Source organism: Lissotriton helveticus, chromosome 8 (genome assembly GCF_964261635.1).
Source record: "Lissotriton helveticus chromosome 8, aLisHel1.1, whole genome shotgun sequence".
In the NCBI taxonomy this organism is placed as follows: Eukaryota; Metazoa; Chordata; class Amphibia; order Caudata; family Salamandridae; genus Lissotriton; species Lissotriton helveticus.
Genome location: NC_136069.1, coordinates 1,178,715,255 through 1,178,734,140, shown reverse-complemented (window position 1 = coordinate 1,178,734,140; position 18,886 = coordinate 1,178,715,255).

Sequence of the window (18,886 nt, the reverse complement as noted above, 5' to 3'; positions counted from 1 at the left end):
GGTGGTCAATTCAGACCTGACCAACGACCTTGGGGCCCTACCTAGTGGAAATCAAAGGGAGGAAGAAGGCAGTAATGTAACTGTAATACCGGATAGTACTGGGACAAGTGGCAAAGGGATAACAATTGTTAGTTGGAATATTGCAGGGCTGAAATCAAAGGGGAATTTCCTAGGGTGGTTGGACCTGATTAATACCTATGATATAATGTGCTTCCAAGAAACTTGGTGCCGGGAGGATGTTGCTTTTGAGGGGTTTGTCTCTTACAATCTGCCGGCGCAGGCCACTGGACCAGGGAGAGCTGAAGGCGGTCTGTTGACACTGGTGTCTATTAATCGCCCGATCGTAGTTAAGAGGTATATAACTGTGGGAGCACATGTGCAGATTCTTTGGTTATTTGAGGATCATGCACGTAACATTCTACTGTTAAACTATTATGATAACATTTTCGATAGATCAAGGGTTACAGTAGTATATGATCTGGCAAGTGCTATCGAAAAGGTAATTTTAGAAGTAAACGTTTCTTTTGATTTTATAGGGGTCGGTGATTTTAACACTATATTATGTGAATTTTCTACTCAAAAAGTCTGTGGGTTCACAAATAATGCCGGATTTGACGATTTGCATTTTGGGCATAACAGCTATGGTGAGGCTTTAAACTCATTTATGGGCTGCTATGACCTGGAAATTCTGGGCCTCGCTAAAAGCGAAGAAGGCGAAACTATTCCTACCTTTAAGAACCGGCATATTAGTTCGGTCATTGATCATGTTATTATCTCTTCTAACATTAATTCGAGTTGTGCTGCTCCAAGGATTGAAGAAACTTTAATTAGTGACCATAATCGTATCATCCTGGAAACAACCTTTTGGGGTGGAAGTTTTGTCAAAACGGGTATTATAGTTAATAACGTGTAACCACACAGACCTAATGGGGTTAGACTAAGATGGGCAGGGGTCAAGGCCAATGAATTAATCAGCTCCATTGTCAGGGACTGTATGTCAGATATCACCTTTATCCTTGACAATGGTCCCGATCACAAGCAGGTCTTATTTTCTTTTAATAATATTAATAAATTAATTGATGCCAAGTTCACTAGGCCTAAAAGCGCTCAGATTAGAAACGGCCCAGGCTGGTTTGATCACACATGCACTAGTTTACTAACTGAATTAAAACATGCACTTGCCAAAAGACCGAGGGACTCTAAAAATATAAGTAATTTAAGAACTGAATATAAGCGTGCTCTGAAACGCAGGAGGAGTGAGTTACAGCAGTTGGCCTGGGATTCTCTCAATCAAGCTGCAGAATGATCTAACAGTACTCTGTTCTGGGCTACCGTTAACTCTCCTTTTTTGAAAGAAGAAAATATGCCAGAGCTAACCTCGAATATTTCGAGTGATGGTTGGGTTGCTCACTTTTCAACCATTTTTGATTCAAATAACTGTGTGGACCCCAACCTTGGAAGGTAGGCTGTTTTACCTCTGGATATCTCGGTCACAGAGGTTGAACTTGCCATACATGTTAGTAAGGGGGGGAAAGCCCAGGGCCCCGACGGGGTCCCTGTGGATGTATATAAAGCAGCCCCTGAGATGTGGAGTCCTATCCTGGCTATCATTTTTAACGCCGCGATATGTACCGAGGCACCCAAATCATGGGGGAAATCTATCTTTATCCCAATATACAAAAAGGGCAGCCGATCTGATGTGAAAAATTACCGCCCCATTTCCCTCCTGGACTCCTCAGTTAAGATCATGAGTAGAGTCATGCTGGTTAGGCAAGAGGAATGGGTCGAGCAAGAGGGTATTCTTGCCGACAGCAAGTATGGATTTAGAAAGGGAACACTCGACCAGTGTATAAACCTTGACTTATTGATCGGGAAATACACTGAAGCAAAACAAGAATCGCTGTACCTCTGCTTTGCAGATTTAAGTAGTGCTTTTGACATGGTTGACCACTCTATTCTGTGGCCAACCCTGTTACAGTTAGGAGCACCAGAGGGTATCATCTTTTTCCTCGCAAGGCTGTACGGGAAATTACAAACATCTGTGCGTTACGGCGTTACAGGTGAATGCACTCCAACATTTTATGGAAGAAGAGGGATTAGACACGGCTGTGTTTTGGCCCCTCTACTTTTTATCTTATTTATTAACGATATCGACGCAATTTAAAAAAATGTCAAAGCGGATGCCCCTCAGATTAAAGGCGTACCTGTCCCTGTGTTATTATATGCAGACAACGCTGTTTTGCTCTCTAGAACCCCTCTGGGTTTACAGCGTCTACTGGATAGATTTTCTGACTTTATTAAGGACAGAAAATTGATCATTAACAAGGGGAAAACACACACAATGGCATTTGGGGCTAAAAGCACATTTTTAAATACCTTTTTTATAGATCAGGATAAGGTGCAACAAGTAGATACATTTTGCTACCTTGGTATAACCTTCTCTAAAGATAGAAAATGGTCCAATGAATTTAATAATATTCGTATTAAAACGGCTAAAAGTGCCCATGGTGTCTTTAGATTTGCTGCTAAGGTGGGGGGTCGGCGAACCAGGGATATGCTTAAGATATACCAAGCAAGATGTATTTCCATTGCTCTTTATGGGGCAAGTGTATGGGGTCACAGAAGAGACCATTCTCTGCAGCAGGAGGAAAATTCCTTTTTAAAAAAATTCCTGTCTTTACCAACCTCCGCCCCTACTGAGTTAATCCACCGGGAACTGGATATCAATTTCCTAACTGATCTGTTATCCCTGAGACCACTTATGATTTGGCGGTCAATTTGGCTCCAGGAAGAAAAAGCTTTGAACAGATCTATTATTGAGGACTGTATCTCGCTGGATAAACATCTAAATATACCCTGGCTAAAATATGTCATTGTTTGTTTTTCCGAGATATTCAATTTAAATGCCTTGACCGACCCCAGTGCAGCTTCTCAGATACCCAAAATAGAGCTTAAAGCTAAATTCTTAGCTTATACTGCTAGGAAACCGGCCTTAGCCATTGGATCTTTATCAACTGTTTAAGTTTTATAATAGTTATATTACTGTTGGAGGTTTCCCCAATTATTTGGCAGGGGTGACAAGGCCATCTCACAAGTTTGTGCTGACCAGACTGAGGTTTGGAACAGCACATCACCTAGTGGCTCTGCCGAGAGACATCCACTAGGGCCATGTATATGTGATGGCGTGTCTAAACAGAGCACTTTGCACTTTCTACTGTTTTGCAAACTGTACATGAATTTGCGTACTGCCTATTTGAAACCTATGTTTGTTAAACATGGCGTACGTACAGTTAATCAGGCAATGAGTTTACTTTTTAACTTACAATCTGTCGATATCTGTTTTTATACTGCAACGTTTTTAATTCAGTGTACTAATAATAGGAAAAGTATGCGTTTTTAAACCAATTATGTATGTATTATATTGGCTGTTCCTTGCCCCGAAATCTGATGTATTTTTATATCATGTATGACCTTTTTTCTTATGTGCTTTTATGGTCATTTTATATGTGCCGAATAAAGCTTCAAGAATTGAATTGAAATTGGTCAATGGACTTCTCTCCACACCATGAAACAAACTTGTACCACCTTTAAGAATAGATAGACTTGGTGGAGTGCTGCCTGGCTGATAAAATAACATCCACCACGTCAGGTGGGAGAGAAAAATAATTCAGGTTGCCCCGTTCAATCTCCAGGCATGAAGGTGTAAGCTCTGGAGGTGGGGGTGTAGAACCTGCCCCTGCCACTGCGAGAGGAGGTCTGCCCTGAGAGGGAGACGGAGCGGAGGGCACGAGGAGAGGTAGAGAAGATCTGTATACCACACCCTTCTTGGCCAATCCGGGGCGATCAATATGACTTGGGTCCGGTCTTGGTGAATCTTCCTCGGAACCCGAGGAATCAAGGGTATGGGAGGAAACGCGTAAAGGAGTTGTGAGCCCCAACTCAACTGAAACGCGTCCCCCAAAGCTCCCTGCATCGGATACTGGAGACTACAGAATGACGGGCAGTGAGCGTTCTCGTGAGTGGCGAACAGGTCCACCTGAGGAGTTCCCCACGTCCGAAAGACGTGACAAACTACCTCCGGATGAAGCCTCCACTTGTAGTTGGGTGAGAACTGCCGACTGAGATTGTCTGCACGTACGTTCAGAACTCCGGTCAGATGATTTGCCATCAGACAAATCTGATGGTCCTGAACCCAGGACCAGAGACGCAGAGCCTCTCTGCAAAGGCAATGCGATCCCACTCCTCCCTGTTTGTTAACATACCACATCGTGGTAGTGTTGTCCATTAGGACTTGAACCCTGAAATACTGGGGCACAGGGGCATAGTACTGTTTTTTCATATGCCTGACAAACTCCATGGGCACTGGACCTGCGAACTTAAGTATAACAGGGACAACCAATTGCATAACGAAGTTCCATGTATCTGTAGGCAATGGGTAACTGCAACCTATGTAAGCAAAGACAGCACCATCAGCATGTGGCACACATCTAGATGAATTTGCTGTAAGGTACAAACACCAAAATAGACACATGTCCATGCAGAACTCCAAAAAGTTGACAAGTTGACACCCTCCATGCGTGGAAACACAAATATCGAACTTCAACACACCTAACATAGCCAATCTACGTCACTTGGCGAAGTGCAACCTAAATTATGTTAACAGTGGCAAGCCCAAGCTGAAATAATTACCATATTACTTGTCAGCCACTGCAATGTCTGTCCCCATTTGGATGTCATCGCACATGCACGTCCATTCAACATATATATCCCTTTCTCCTGTATAAAACCAGCACTCGCTCCAAGGGCACATCATACCAACAACTTCAAATGGATCCGCAATTAGGGATGAAACAAACATAAGTGTACTCACACATTACTAACTAAACAAGAACATCAAATAGCCGGAAAAGTAATGGCAGGACCAATGTCTTCAAAACTAGGAAGCGTTTTATTAAATGGATGCTCAACATCAGTAAAAACAAAGCCACTGGCCAGTCCATTTGTTCCCATATGTGCCACACTACAGTACTGTGCCAAAACCCTTGCACTCTCTGACACTGCCGGGGAACCTCCTCACAAAGGAGCAACTATTGGGCAGTCCAGGCAACTGAATGAGGTTAATTGGGAGGGTTTGGTTCCACTTTGGGGGAGTGGTTGTGGCAGAGGTATGGGGAAGGTCAGACATAGGGCTTTCCTTGGGAGCTGGGGTAGGTGGGATGACAAGGGGTAGGGTTTTGGAGGTAGAGGGAGCATCTGTGTTTGGTTGGGTGTGCCTGCTGTTGGTGCAGGTGTGTGTGTGGGTCTGATGTATGATATGTCTGTGTTGTAGGTGGCTGTTGTGTGGGTGAGATTGTGCATTTGTGTGTGTTGTGGGTATGTTGTGTGTCTGGACTGGTTCTTTTTGGTGGGGGATCTGTGGGCATGCTTGTGGTGGGGTTGGTGAGTGTCTGTTGAGTGGTTGCATGCCTGGACTTCTTGCTGCATTTTGATGTGTGTGTGTGTGCTGCATGTGGGTGTTCTTGTAGGTGTGTGTTTCATTCTATGTTTGTTGTGGACAGGTATTTGTAAAGGGGTTTAGGATGGGGAAGAGGCAGGAGGTGGGGTAGAAGGCTGGGGTGGATGAAAAGCAGCCGTTACCGAGGAGGCCAGAGCCTAAAACGACCTCTGTATGCCAAACATATTACTCTGAATGCCTTCCAGGAATTCCAGCATCTGCACCAGCTGGCTGGACTGCCCTTGGTCCTTGATGGCATTCAGAAGTGCAGTCTGCCCAAAACAGATCTGTCTCAGTAGGTCAATAGCCTCCTCACTAAGGGCAGCTGGGACAGGGGCTGAGGTGTCTGGAGTAAAGGAGACGCCGCGCTCCTTACATTAGTGGAGCCAGAAGACTTAGTAGGGGGCAGAACGGAAGGTGGAGCTGGAACAGGAGTTGGTGGGCAAGGATGTTGTGGACATAGTTCCTGTGGGGTCCACTATCATCAGAGAGTTGCCACTGGAGATTGACTCAGATGAAGATGACATCGGATCATGGGACTCCAGGGAACACCCTGCCTCCATCTGTGTTAGTATCCCGACTGGAGGCACTGTGGCCAGCTGCTTCCCCCAATGTCATCAGCACAGTCTCCACTGCTTGCTTCAGTTGATGCTGAAAAGACAGTTGAAATAGGTGTAAGACATCTGCATAGAAACGCAATGTAAAAACAGATCTTAACAATAATATTATCAAAGGTGCACCGATCACTCCACTCTCTGCATGGAGACAAATTCGCCCTAAGTTTTCTGTGAGAAATTACACATAAAAATAGAGGACCAGACTCCACCTACGGCTACGGAAATCCCCAGTCCACATTGCACCTGGTGGAATCACCATCCTCTGATTGAATATCTACAACTCAATAGAGCATAGAAAGTCTTAAGAGATTTATGTTATCTCCAATCCATGAATATGAGTTGACACTCAAAAGGGAAGGCACATCACAGTACCCAACATGTTTTGCACACACAATTATCAATGTATCACAGTGTTTAAATGACAACACCAAATCTGTATGTCACTCCCTGATGCATGTCATCAGTCAGTGAATATACCTTCACAAGTCTATATGTCTAGTTCATATTATTCTACACTCCCACATCAATGGCATTGATGACCAGTTTTTGAGACACAACTGTAAGTGTACATATCATGCAATACATAGCTTCAATAAATGAACATGACTAATATGAGAGATTAATGTCTATGCGTGTGTCTAACAAACCCACCGATGTTTACACAATTCTGTCTGTGTGTACACATAAGCATAACCTGCATCCCCAGCATTAATGAACATTATCCTTTACACATTGGCCAACACATACAAGTGTGTAGGACTCTCACCTTAACCTATGCAGACCCTTACATCTTATATCATACCCTTGTGCAGATGATTGCACAACAAGTCAAAGCTACACATGCCATCATGTAGGCATAAATACTGATGGCACTAGTGTTGCTTGCCATCTTCAAATGCTGTATATAGCCCACGTCTCAAGGCCAAGTATGCCTCATTGTCTGCAAAAGGAACAAATAATGGGGAGAATGCTGAACAATGCAAACATTCAACCCCAGTCACAAAGATCTGGGTTTAATTCATCATTCTATTGCTCACCATGCCACCCCAGTTTGGACCCAGCTATATGCAAATCAGTTTTGACCCTGCTCCTTATGGGAACAGTCCAGCCCGAACTGCCAAGCCAGGTCCTCCCTGGACCAGAGACAAGCATCCTAGGACCGGTTTCAGGGCATCGCCCTAATCAGCATGCTAGCTTGAATCCAGTGGTGCAGTAAGCATAGGACCCACGTCTGGGCATGGCCTTCCCACTTAGGGCAACAAAGCAAAAGGAATAAATGATGTACGGTATGCTGAACAATGCAAACATTCACCCCCAGTAACAAAGATCTAGGTTTAATCCATTGTTCTTTTACTCACCGTGCCACTCCATTGTCTGCATCCTATAAGCAGTATATGCCATGCCACATGTAAGGGATTCCAAGGACATGATAAACAGTAGTGGGGAAGCATTATTCCTGACACATGGTCTTTGTGTGATAGCTGACACACACAACTTCAAACATATGTAGGTGAACTGCCACATTACTCAGCCATGTGTCTGTATAAATCTGAAGATAGACATGTGACTTCACACAGCTTTGGATCTAGTCCAACAGACATACGTCTAGGCAAAACATCATTCATCTACAACAATACTTACACATGCAACAACAATACTAATCGTTAGGACATGAGTGCCCTCCTACTATGTTGATCGGGAAACTGCTGTTTCTAACAGTAGGGAAATGTCAATGCACAATGTCTGACTCTGCCCAAAACTCACCCCCTCCGAGCTGCTGTTGGGCCCTTAACTGCCCATTAAGCTCCATGTAGGCCACTGCCTTTATATAGGCCATTAGGGGAATAAGTATCCAGCGCCTACACCTACCACATGGGGAGGACTTCCCCAGCTGGATTTCCACAATCTTCTGGGTCCAGCATCTCAGGTCCTCCCACTTCTTCCTACAATGGAGGCTGCCCCGGTGATAGACCCCCAGGGACGCATTCAATGGTAAAGGATTTCCACAATCCCTGCTTCTGATGGGCATTGACCTGTGTATATATACATGAGATGAAATAAAACAGTGTAACTTCTAGTAAATAGATCAATGTAGGGGTCACAAGTATTTTGGAGACATCTAGATCACGCAGGTAACACATCTTAATACATTACACATGTACTCCTCACATGCTTAGCACCACATATAGGGGTATACACAATTTTGTAGACATCGGCGGACTATCCCCAATCATGGATGTGTCCTGCACTGACGAAGACAGCCCACTAACACCATGTAGGCCAGAACCATCCTACATGTAGTGTGCTCTGCGCCACTGTGGCACACATCACACCATTCGGACCTTATGAAGGGTTACCTTGTTGCACAAGTTTGTACACACCCTATAACTGCCAATCCCATTTAAAAAATACATATAGTACATACAGCCTGACACCATAGTACAAATTGACAGCAAATACTAAGGCCACAATGAAAGGGCTCGCATGTGTCACACTGGCAGATACTACTACTGTTATTGTCAAACTATGTGGACAACAGAAAAGGATACCATACAATGTGTGACAGAGTTTGAGTGTATGGTACTAGCATCACAGGATATATCACCTGCCATAGGTGGCACTGAAACAGGAATAACACCTACAAGGTTTGGAATACCTAAATTGATATATTGCCTTACAACAAGCTGCTGAACCACAGAAGTCAATTGTCTCACTCAGAAGCAACTTCCAGGACAGTCAAAATGTCACATGAACATTAGGCCTGTACAATGTAGCCTTTAAGTTAGGAAGAGTAACAACACACAGGTGGAAGTAAATGGCCTGAACCAAATCAGTCACACACATCAACAGTGTGGGACAACAGAAATAAGTACCAGGCCAGGAGTGCCCTCTGACAAAATACAGAATTTACAACATGCAAAGGCAATCTGGACAGATAGTGGGATAAGGGACTCATTTGGGAACATCCAAGGATCAGCATACCTACAGAGAGGGAAACCTGTGACTCACAAGTGCTGCACAAAGTGACTGTTCCTCTCAGCCTCTGCCATGGCCAATGATAGGTACTATTCTTCAGCACCCCTTGTTCTCTGCATGCAGTGCAGACTCATCCCATATTTACAACACATTTGCAGCACTTCAATCCAGAAATGTACATCTTTGGGCCATGCTTTATGTGACATCACCATTGTGTGGCACCCTGGGGGGGGCCATTGTAGTATAGCAAGTTCCATAAGCATAGTTTTGATGAGTACAGATCTGTCCAGCGTAAATATTTAGACTGTACACACGCCACACATCATCCTTACCTGCTTCTGACAGTATACATACCCAGCGCATACTGTAAGCCTATAAATATCTAACATCCATTACCATGATTAGGTATCACAAGCTTTACATGGCACCATCAACTGAACATATGCATAGAAATGTGTATGCTACCCAGGAATTAGCTACGGCTCAACAAAAGTCACAATGTTGATGAGAAGTTCACAGACTACAGTGCTTCATAATCCATTACATGTATGTCCCATGTAAGGACACTACATTTTAAATTCAGCACTATCATATGACATACTGGACACAAAAGCACCATCATAGCCTGTCAGCCAGGAAGCAATGCAGTCCAAAAGAGTGAAGTATCTTTGTTAGGAACTTACCTGCTGTTCTGGTAAGCCATAGATCTGGCCATACAGGAGAAGGACCTCGTCCATGAGCTTCCTCAGCTGCTCTTGAGAGAAGTCTGGGGCCCTCACCACCGCAGCGTGTGCCATGATAGCGCCCAGAGACGGCAACCAGAAGCTGAAGTTGAGGAGGTGTTGATTGCAGCAGTGTCAGCAGGCAAGTGAATAGTGTTACGCACCACAACATACATGTACAACCACATAGGTGGTCTTCTGCATATGCAAACACAGCCATTGGGCCTCGGCCATCATATGTACCAATGTTAACCAATAGCTGTGTCCGCTGTGGATGACACCACATAGCACACGGGCTACTTCTGCTAGTGGTTGTCGATTCTGAATGTCCGATAAGTGACAGCAGGCAACTGCCATATTGGTATTAAAAATCAGAGGATTCCTCAAATGTAATACAGGGTCACCATCACTACAAGTATTTTGGGACATGTCTACAAAGGTTGAAGAACAATGCTCTGTAACTACCACTTCAAAAACAAGATTGCACAGCACTCCTGCTGATATTTTCAAGATTACTGCTGTGATTTTGACCCCAGCAATGACTGAAATAAGGTCTTCATATCGACATTTATATAGGACAGCTCGGTGTATATGATACAATTGGAGTATGTACAATGTGTACTATGCTGAAATTCACAAATGTGGAGTACAGCATGAGTATTTTATGGTAAACATTGATGACAGTCAGTAAAGACGTGGAAGCATGTGTAATGCTTATATATCCAGTACTCTTTCTTCACATGATTGAATTGCCTTTCTCCTCTCAGATGTTACTTGGGACACTATGACCCTAGTCCAAATGTGTGTATACACAATACACATACACAGTCTGGGACAGTAAGAAGGCTATAGGCTCCAGTGTGCCTGACATTCACAGACCTTCAAATCATGGAAGAAAATGATGTAAAAAAAATTTGAGTGGGTTTAAGGATGAAATACAGACAACGAATAGGGGCAAAAGGGTGCAATTTTTTTTTACAGGTGGTGAAGAGTTCTAAATAGGAATATGGAAAAAGTGGTGCCTAATCAAAATGAAATGCAGTATACAGTAGTGCCTTTTCTCAGGTTTGGAGTTTAGGTGCAAAGGATGGTGGTCAGGGATGGGGTGTGTTTTATAGTGTGATTTGCAGACGTGTTTACTTGCCAAAGCCCTTCAGGTGTGAAGTTTTTAAATACATCCAATGGGCACTGTTGTGTTGTTTGATTTGGCATGTACCGCAGCGGTCGACCATGGTTGAATAACCGCTGTTTGTTGAGCACCGCTGGGAGACTGCTAACTGCTAGTGCGACTGTATAGTAGTCATACGCTCTGAGGTCAGATCGCAGCCCTAGCAGCATCTGCAGGCGCACTGTGAACTTTGAAGACCGCCTCAGTCCGGCCGAGCGAACAACAGTGGCGACATTTCAAACAGTACAACTTGTAACATGGAGGGTGGTAGACCGCCGGCGCAGCAGTTGCGCTCACAACGCAGAAACAGTTCTCCAGCGGTCGGACTGCCAAACTTGTAATAAGGCCCTTAACATTTGTGTTGATATTATGGTACATTAGGTATATGTGTTGTTGATATTTTTGATTTTCTTGTTTGTGTACAGGGTGATGATATTTTGGTGAGGAATATTTGTTTGGTGCTATTGTGGGGCATCAATGATTTGGCGGTCGATATTATGTCATATAACCATCAATAGTGGGCATTATCGATAGAAGAGCTTTTACTAAGGGGTTGAATACAAGTTTGGCAGCCCTCCTGCGGTTCTGCCACCACTGCATCTGCAGGAGGACCGCCAAGCCCATCGTACGCCCGCCTGCCTGATTCAGAGTTAAATCCAAGTCGATTAGCCTGGCGCTGCTGTGGTGGTTTTACGGCGTGGCTGTTTTACGCTCATAGAAGAGCCTTAACAGCAGATCGCTGCCTTGACAGCGCCTGCTGCTCGTTCCTGAACGGTGTGGCCCATGAGTGACAGGGGGCCCTGTTAAGGCCTCCTTAGTTGCCTCTCCGCCACCCTATTTATGGCAGGCTCAGAGCCATGAAATGGGCGGAGGACAGGCAACTCATAATTTGCTAGGTGGTGCTGGAGCGGCACCGCCAGCATATTGCTGGGCCCTTCTGCTGTGCCACCACCAAGGGATCCTGGATCACAGCAGAGCCACTATTCCTGTGGCAGTGCGACCACCACACTTTAAATACTGCAGACAGGACATCAGTTGTGGCAGTGGTCACAAGGCCAAAATGAGTGTGGCGGTCCTGAGGACCGCCATACTTGTAATGAAGCCCTAAGTCTGGATAGTGTCAGCCCCGGAGTCTTAGTGAGCAGAGTGGTATCAAGGGCAGAACTAAAAGAATCTGTATATCATCAGAAGAACTATGAGTGTGTGTGGATATAAATAGCAAAGATATTTGTCTGTGAGCCTCATAAAGAGAGCTGGGTCCCATATGAGGAGCAGAGTTACGCTTGTGTTTGTGTATTTTCAGCAAAGCTACAAGTGTGTTGTGGCATCATCTGGAGAAGACATATGATTAAGTGGGGGTATCATCAGAAGCAGGTCTAAGTGAAGCTGCAATATCACTATCTGAGATCTAAGTGCCTGTTTATTAACTGCGTTTTTCTAATGCTTGCTTATGACCCCAATTTATTCAGATTATAATGTCATATTGTTGGCTAATACTCCATTTTAACTCTACTAATGTAGTGTCATGTTAAGCTCTGTTAAGCACTGTGATAACCCTTGGGGTCAGGTTTATGTTATAGAAAGACTGCAAATAAATACACCAATACTTGAGTATGGGTATTATTAGAAGTTATAGTTGGTTGTCGAGGTTTTGGTACTATTTGTTAAAATGCCCTAGTACATCCGTCACACACTCCCCTTTCCTGTGCACTCACACACGCGAGTAAATCTTAACCAACAAGTTACTTAACATACATATTGTACCCTTAACTAGAACCATTAGCAAAAAAAACATTTAGCAAGATTAATGCATATTTCAGTGCTCCTTACATAAACATATCCCAGACAATTGGACAATTGTCAACCTCATGCCTGTGGGTCAAAATATTGAGGTTTTTAATATTGTGATACCAGAATATCATCAGAAGAATGTTATGATGCAGGAAATATAATTGACAAGAATATTAGAGGTAAGAATAGCATTTATTAGGTATGTTCATATTAATGGTGTTAGTAATATTTATTTGGGGACACAAGAATCAAGATACGGAATTGCGATTCCTTATTAGCAATTTTTAAGGAATAGCTATTTAGAAGTCGCAATTCCTTATGCATGTGGGAACTGCAAAATAAATAGTAATTCCTACACATTCCCTAATAGTGAATCGCAAAATGCGATGCCCTATTAGGGAATGTTTTCCCATTCATTCCTATGGGCCTAGAGGCCCATAGGAATGAATGGTAAAGCATTCGCAATTTGTAATTACGAAATAGGTAATCGCAAATTAGGTGCAAGGGGATCTAAAGACTCCCTTGATGCACTCCCCAAAAAGTTAGTGTGCTCATGTGGCGCACACACATGTCCTAAGGCACTTTGAAAAATGCAATTTTGTGCATTTTCTAAGGATTTACAAATTTCCATCAACTTGAAGTTGATGGTAATTTGCGAATCGCCAGTCGCATTTTTAAAATGCTTCATGCATTGCATTTAGGAAATCGCAAATTGCTATTCCCTAAATGCATTTGCAAAAAAGGTAATGGCAAAAATTGTGATTATCTATTTTGCGAATGCATTTAGGTTTAATGCATCGGAAATGGCTTTTTACCAGTTGTAAACGGGCTGATTCTGTGAATCGGCCCATTTGCGACCAGTAAAAAGATTGATGCATGTGCCCCTTTGTGATTATTTTATTGTCGATATTGACGTTAAGTTTTGTTTTCATTATAATAAATAAATTTTTTAAGGTTATATATTGTTTTAGTAGGAGGAAGTTGGGTTTAAAATGAGAAAAGGGTTGGGAGAATTAAAAATATTATAGGATTTTTTTTAGAAATTGAAGTATATTTTTAAATTTAAAATTACACTGTATGGTTTTAGTTTTATATTCTTTACATTGTAATAGTTAATTTTTAATTGTATATTGGATAGATGTATTATTAATTTTGTAATTTTTTTTAATTCCCAAATTCAGAATGAGTTGTTAAATATGTCATTGTAAAAAGTATTATTGTTAGTAATATTATATTTATAGTTATTTTTCTTTATTTTAAGAATATGTTTTATTTGTTTTGTATTTGGACGCAATTTCTTTTATTTTTAGATGTGTTATTTCTGTAGTGATTATTTTATTGTTTATACTGTTTTTTAAATTCTAATAAATAGCATTTTTAAGCTAATATTTTTAGTAGCAGCATAATGGCAGAAAAGCGTGAGGAGAATTAAAAAACAATTAGATAACAAAAAAATATATATTTTTTAATTTAAAATTGCATTGCATAATTTTCGTTTTACATTTGAAAGGTATTAATAGTTAACCTTTTATCGTATATTCTAGAGATTTATTCATTTAATTTCTTTTTTAGATATTTTAGTTTTAAAAAAAAATTCCAAATTATAATTATTTAAAAAAAGGAAAAATATTTATAGTTTTTTTATAATTCATTAATTTATAATGAGAAAATCTGAATACGCCTTTGCTCTCGAAAGAACACTCAGGGCTTCATTTACTATATTTTGACAGTAGTGAAGCAAGTCTTCCTGCTGCACTGCCGTGCGCCAGAATAAAAGCACATGAATGCTCCTGGCAGTTCGGGCTGAACTGTTCCCGTGGTGAGCAGGGTCAAGATTGATTTCCATACAGCTTGGTCCGAACCGGTTTGGCATGGGGAGCAAAACAACAATGGATTTAGGCCCAGATCTCTGTACTGGGGGTGAATGTTTGACATTGTTTAGCATTCCGTCCATCAATTGTTCTTTTTGCATTTGTCACCCCCGAGTGGGACAGGTATGCCCTGACTTGGGTCCTGTGCTCACCATGTCACTGGAGTCAAGCTAGCCCGGCAGAGGATGGGTGATGCCCCAAACTTGTCTCTGGATGCTTGTTTTGGGTTCAGGGAGAACCTAGCCTGGCAGTTCAGGCTGGACTGTTCCCATGGGAAGGAGGGTCAAGACTGATTTGCATATGGCTAGGCCCAAATTGGAATGGCATGGGGAGGAAAACAATGAAGGATTTAGGCCCAGATCTCTGTACTGAGGTGAATGTTTGACATTGTTCAGCATTCCGTCCATCAACTGTTCTCTTTGCATTTATCTACAAGATACAGTACATTTCTGTCCTTTTCCTCTGCGCCTGCGCACAAACAGCAGTTGTGCACAAAGACACCCTTGCGCCATAGTTCAAGGATTGCTGCAATGCAAGTATGATTGTTGTTGTGCAGAAATGGAGACCTTCCTGCACAAAAACAATTATTAATGGCATTTTGCTCCTTTCTATGAGTGCTGCAGAATGCAAAAAATGAGGAGAAATAAAAGTATTTCTCCTCGTTGCGCAACTCCTACGACTCTCCTGGGGATCGCAGGGATGATTGTTGATGTGCAGGAAGGGACACCTTCCTGCAGAAAAATAATCATTAATGGTGTTTTGCTCCTTCTATGAGTGCTGCAGAATGTAAAAAAACGAGAAGAAATAAAAGTATTTCTCCTTGCTGCACCACTACTACACCTCACCTGGGGAGGCATAGGATTCTGAAGCATTCCCAGGTTTACGACATTTTGTACATCTGGGATTGTGTCATGTTCCATGGACATTGTGTGGCAATACCCACAGTAACACCCATGGAAAGCCTCTTTCATGCACAGTATGTATGAAAGGGTCATATTTACAAGGCCGTGAAAAGTCATGCAGAGTGACTTTACGTGGCCTTGTAAATATGGGCAAAAACAAGAACAAGGGGCACCCTACTCACTAGGAACCAGGGTATGTCATGTGTAACAGAAACAATGGTTCCAGCGGAAAGTTAGACTAATCTATAATAATAATCAAATAGAAACAATCTAAACGCCGTCGCCTACATTTGAAAGCGAACCAGACTAACAGCTGTGACCTGGCCTATCCTCAACATGGTGCGTCACGCCTTACGCCTGCTTCAAGCAGGTGCAAGGCTTTGATGCAGCGGTGTCAGAAAAGTGACTGAGTGACATCTTGTAGATTTCACGCAGGTACTTTTTGAGGCGTTCCTGCGACGGAACGCCCCCCGCGCCAGAACGCCAACATGAAACCTGACGCAGGTTTCATGTGGCACAGGGCTTTACAACGTGACGCATCCCTCTAGATGCGTTACATTGTAAATAGGGCGCAACGTGCTGCCACATTTGCGCCGCCGCTGTGTCACCATAGTGACACAACGGCAGCGCAAATGTGGTGCACGGGGCTCATAAATCTGCCCCAGTGTATTACTGTCTTAAATGGCACCCAAACAGCAAACATTCAACAAAGCAGGTACCCCTGCACCATTGATCAGGGGTACCTGTGTTGGTGCTAGGCAGCTGAATGTGCTCCAACATCAAGGAAAGCACAGGGATGCTTTGTATTGTCCTAAACACAGTGCAAGCCTGCACTGTCCTATTCACACAGCATGGTGCAGCAAGATGGTTTCTTGTGATGTGCTGCACCTCATGCTAATGAAAAATGCCCCTCTGTCTCACCTGGGCCCATGCACATTAATGTAGCCTCCAAATCCCTAGCATACAATCGGTATCTCACAGGAGAAGCAACACACTTGAGGGGTGGTGGATATGTTGGCCATGGGTAGTACCTACACCTAGGGACATTTTAAGAGTCACGTCAATACTCGCCTGGATTACACTACATGGTACGCAACTGTCCTGGCATTCAGGCTCGGACCACACAGGTGTCAGCTGCCATGATAGGGACCACCTGAACTCCTCTCATCTACATAGATATGACTGGGTGTGAATAAAAGTTATGTACAACAGTGGACCGTGGGTCATATTTAAAGTGAAAAGGGACAGGGTGTTGATTTAAAAAATATACATTGCTGAGCGGCATCATTTCACAAATGCATGGAAGGGCTGTAACCACTGGATTATGTGCCACCCCTGTGCTCACCCTTCGCTGCTGCAAAAGGAACAGCTGTGCCCCAATACATGCATCCTTACACCACGGCGCAAGGGTGTCTGTGTTGGTGCTTGACTGTTATTAACCATGCTAGCGCAAGGGAAAAGACATGGGGTGCAATGTTTCCTTGTGACGACGGTGCATTCCTGTGTTTGTTGAATGACGCGGTGTGGCACAGCTAAAGTGATTGGCACCACCATGTTGTGCCATTTCTATGTGAACATGCCCCTCTGTAAGTACATGTCACCATTCCCAGCACTACTACTATCTGGGGTGCTGCCTGACACATGTCAGTCTATTGTATCCTGCCATCTCAGTCCATTGGAGATGGTCATGCATAATATAGGTGTCATAGGCACATGAGAGTCAATGTATGACCAAGGTGACATCACTGTGTGGCAGTAATTCATATGCCAGGGCCAAATTTGGGACAGCCAGAGAAGCCATGTAATCATACAAGTGGATGGGTCTGATCCATACGATGTGTGACACCCTGCCGCTAACCAACTCTTTCAATGAAGAAATGGCATGAAAGTCAGTGATTGAAATCTGGCTACTATGACAGGGCCTACCCACTCAGAGTAAGCATACAGTGGTAGTGACAACAATGCTGAGATACAGTCATCAGAAAAGGAAATACTGTACTATTTGCAATCCATATCCTTGCTTTACAGCTGTCCTATGCATCAATGTGGAAATGAAAGTGTAATGTATAGCACTTTGTATGTCAACTGCGTTACCCTTGTCAACATGCAGTGGACATCTCCAATAGCATTTCCCCATCTCATTACAGAGGATAAACCCTCCCGTCTGGCCAGCACCCTGTCCCGGACATCAGTGGTGAAGGGGATGATGGCAACCTGCCAACGATTGGCCAGGACACCCTCCAAGAACTCCTGGACTCCCTTGGAACACCATTTCTGGACACGGGGAGGGTCAGCAGTGTTGTGGTGTCTCCACATACTCCGCCTAACAACCAACAGGCACCACCTGTCACCCACCCAGACCCCTGGAATCCGAGGACCCACAGATTACCTGCAGATTACCTTCCAACGTACTGTGGTAGGAGTCCAGCAGGTGTTGGCAGAGGAGGCAGGTGTGGGCAGGGATAGAGACTGAGGCGACCACCCTAGAGGGAGTCCATAGATGTCTCAGTTGCAATAGAGACAACACTGCTGCCATAAGAGGCACCTACTCTCCTCTCTGTGGCCTCCTGCAGCCCCAAGCTGACATAGCTGGTGTCATGAGGGAGGGGCATCAACAACTTCACTGCAAAGTGGCATCAGCAAGGTGGCCAACATGCACAGGCAATCAGAATCATTTTGGAGTCCATGGAGCAGAAGCAGGACTCTCACTTTGCTGCCATGGCTCCCTACCACTGCTACGTTGCTGCTGTGTTGCAAAACAAGCAGATTATCCTCGCTGCAGTGCTGCGTCATGTATTGCCACTGATTAAATCTGCTACAGGCATGAGATCCACATCTTCTGCCCCTGATGTGTGTGTGCCTCACTCGGCTGCTGCATCGACAACATCACCTTCATGGGAGACACCGCAGACATCAGAGGAGGAAGATGTGGATGGTACCTCTTTCCAACGAAGAGGTATGCCGTAGCATGCATCTGTGCCACTTACCCAGTTTCTCCTTAGCACTGTGCTGATTAACATGCCGGGGAACATATGCTGTCACTGTCCTCATTTTGACTTCATCCTGTTCATTTTGACCAGTTAAGAACAATACATTTGGCCCATCCTCCCTAATGGCATTGTGGTAATCCTCCTCACTGAAGCACTCCTCTCCTCAACATGTCCCACAACACTTTCCCCAAATGGACTCTGTCTGGACACCCACTGGCTCTAAACATCCTTTGGAATTGTTGTCCAATGAACGCTACCTGTGCACCCCTTTAACAATAGCACATGTAAATAAATGCACTTAGAACTATATGTGTATTGTCTGTTCTAGGAGTCAGGACCAGGTTGACCATTGGCC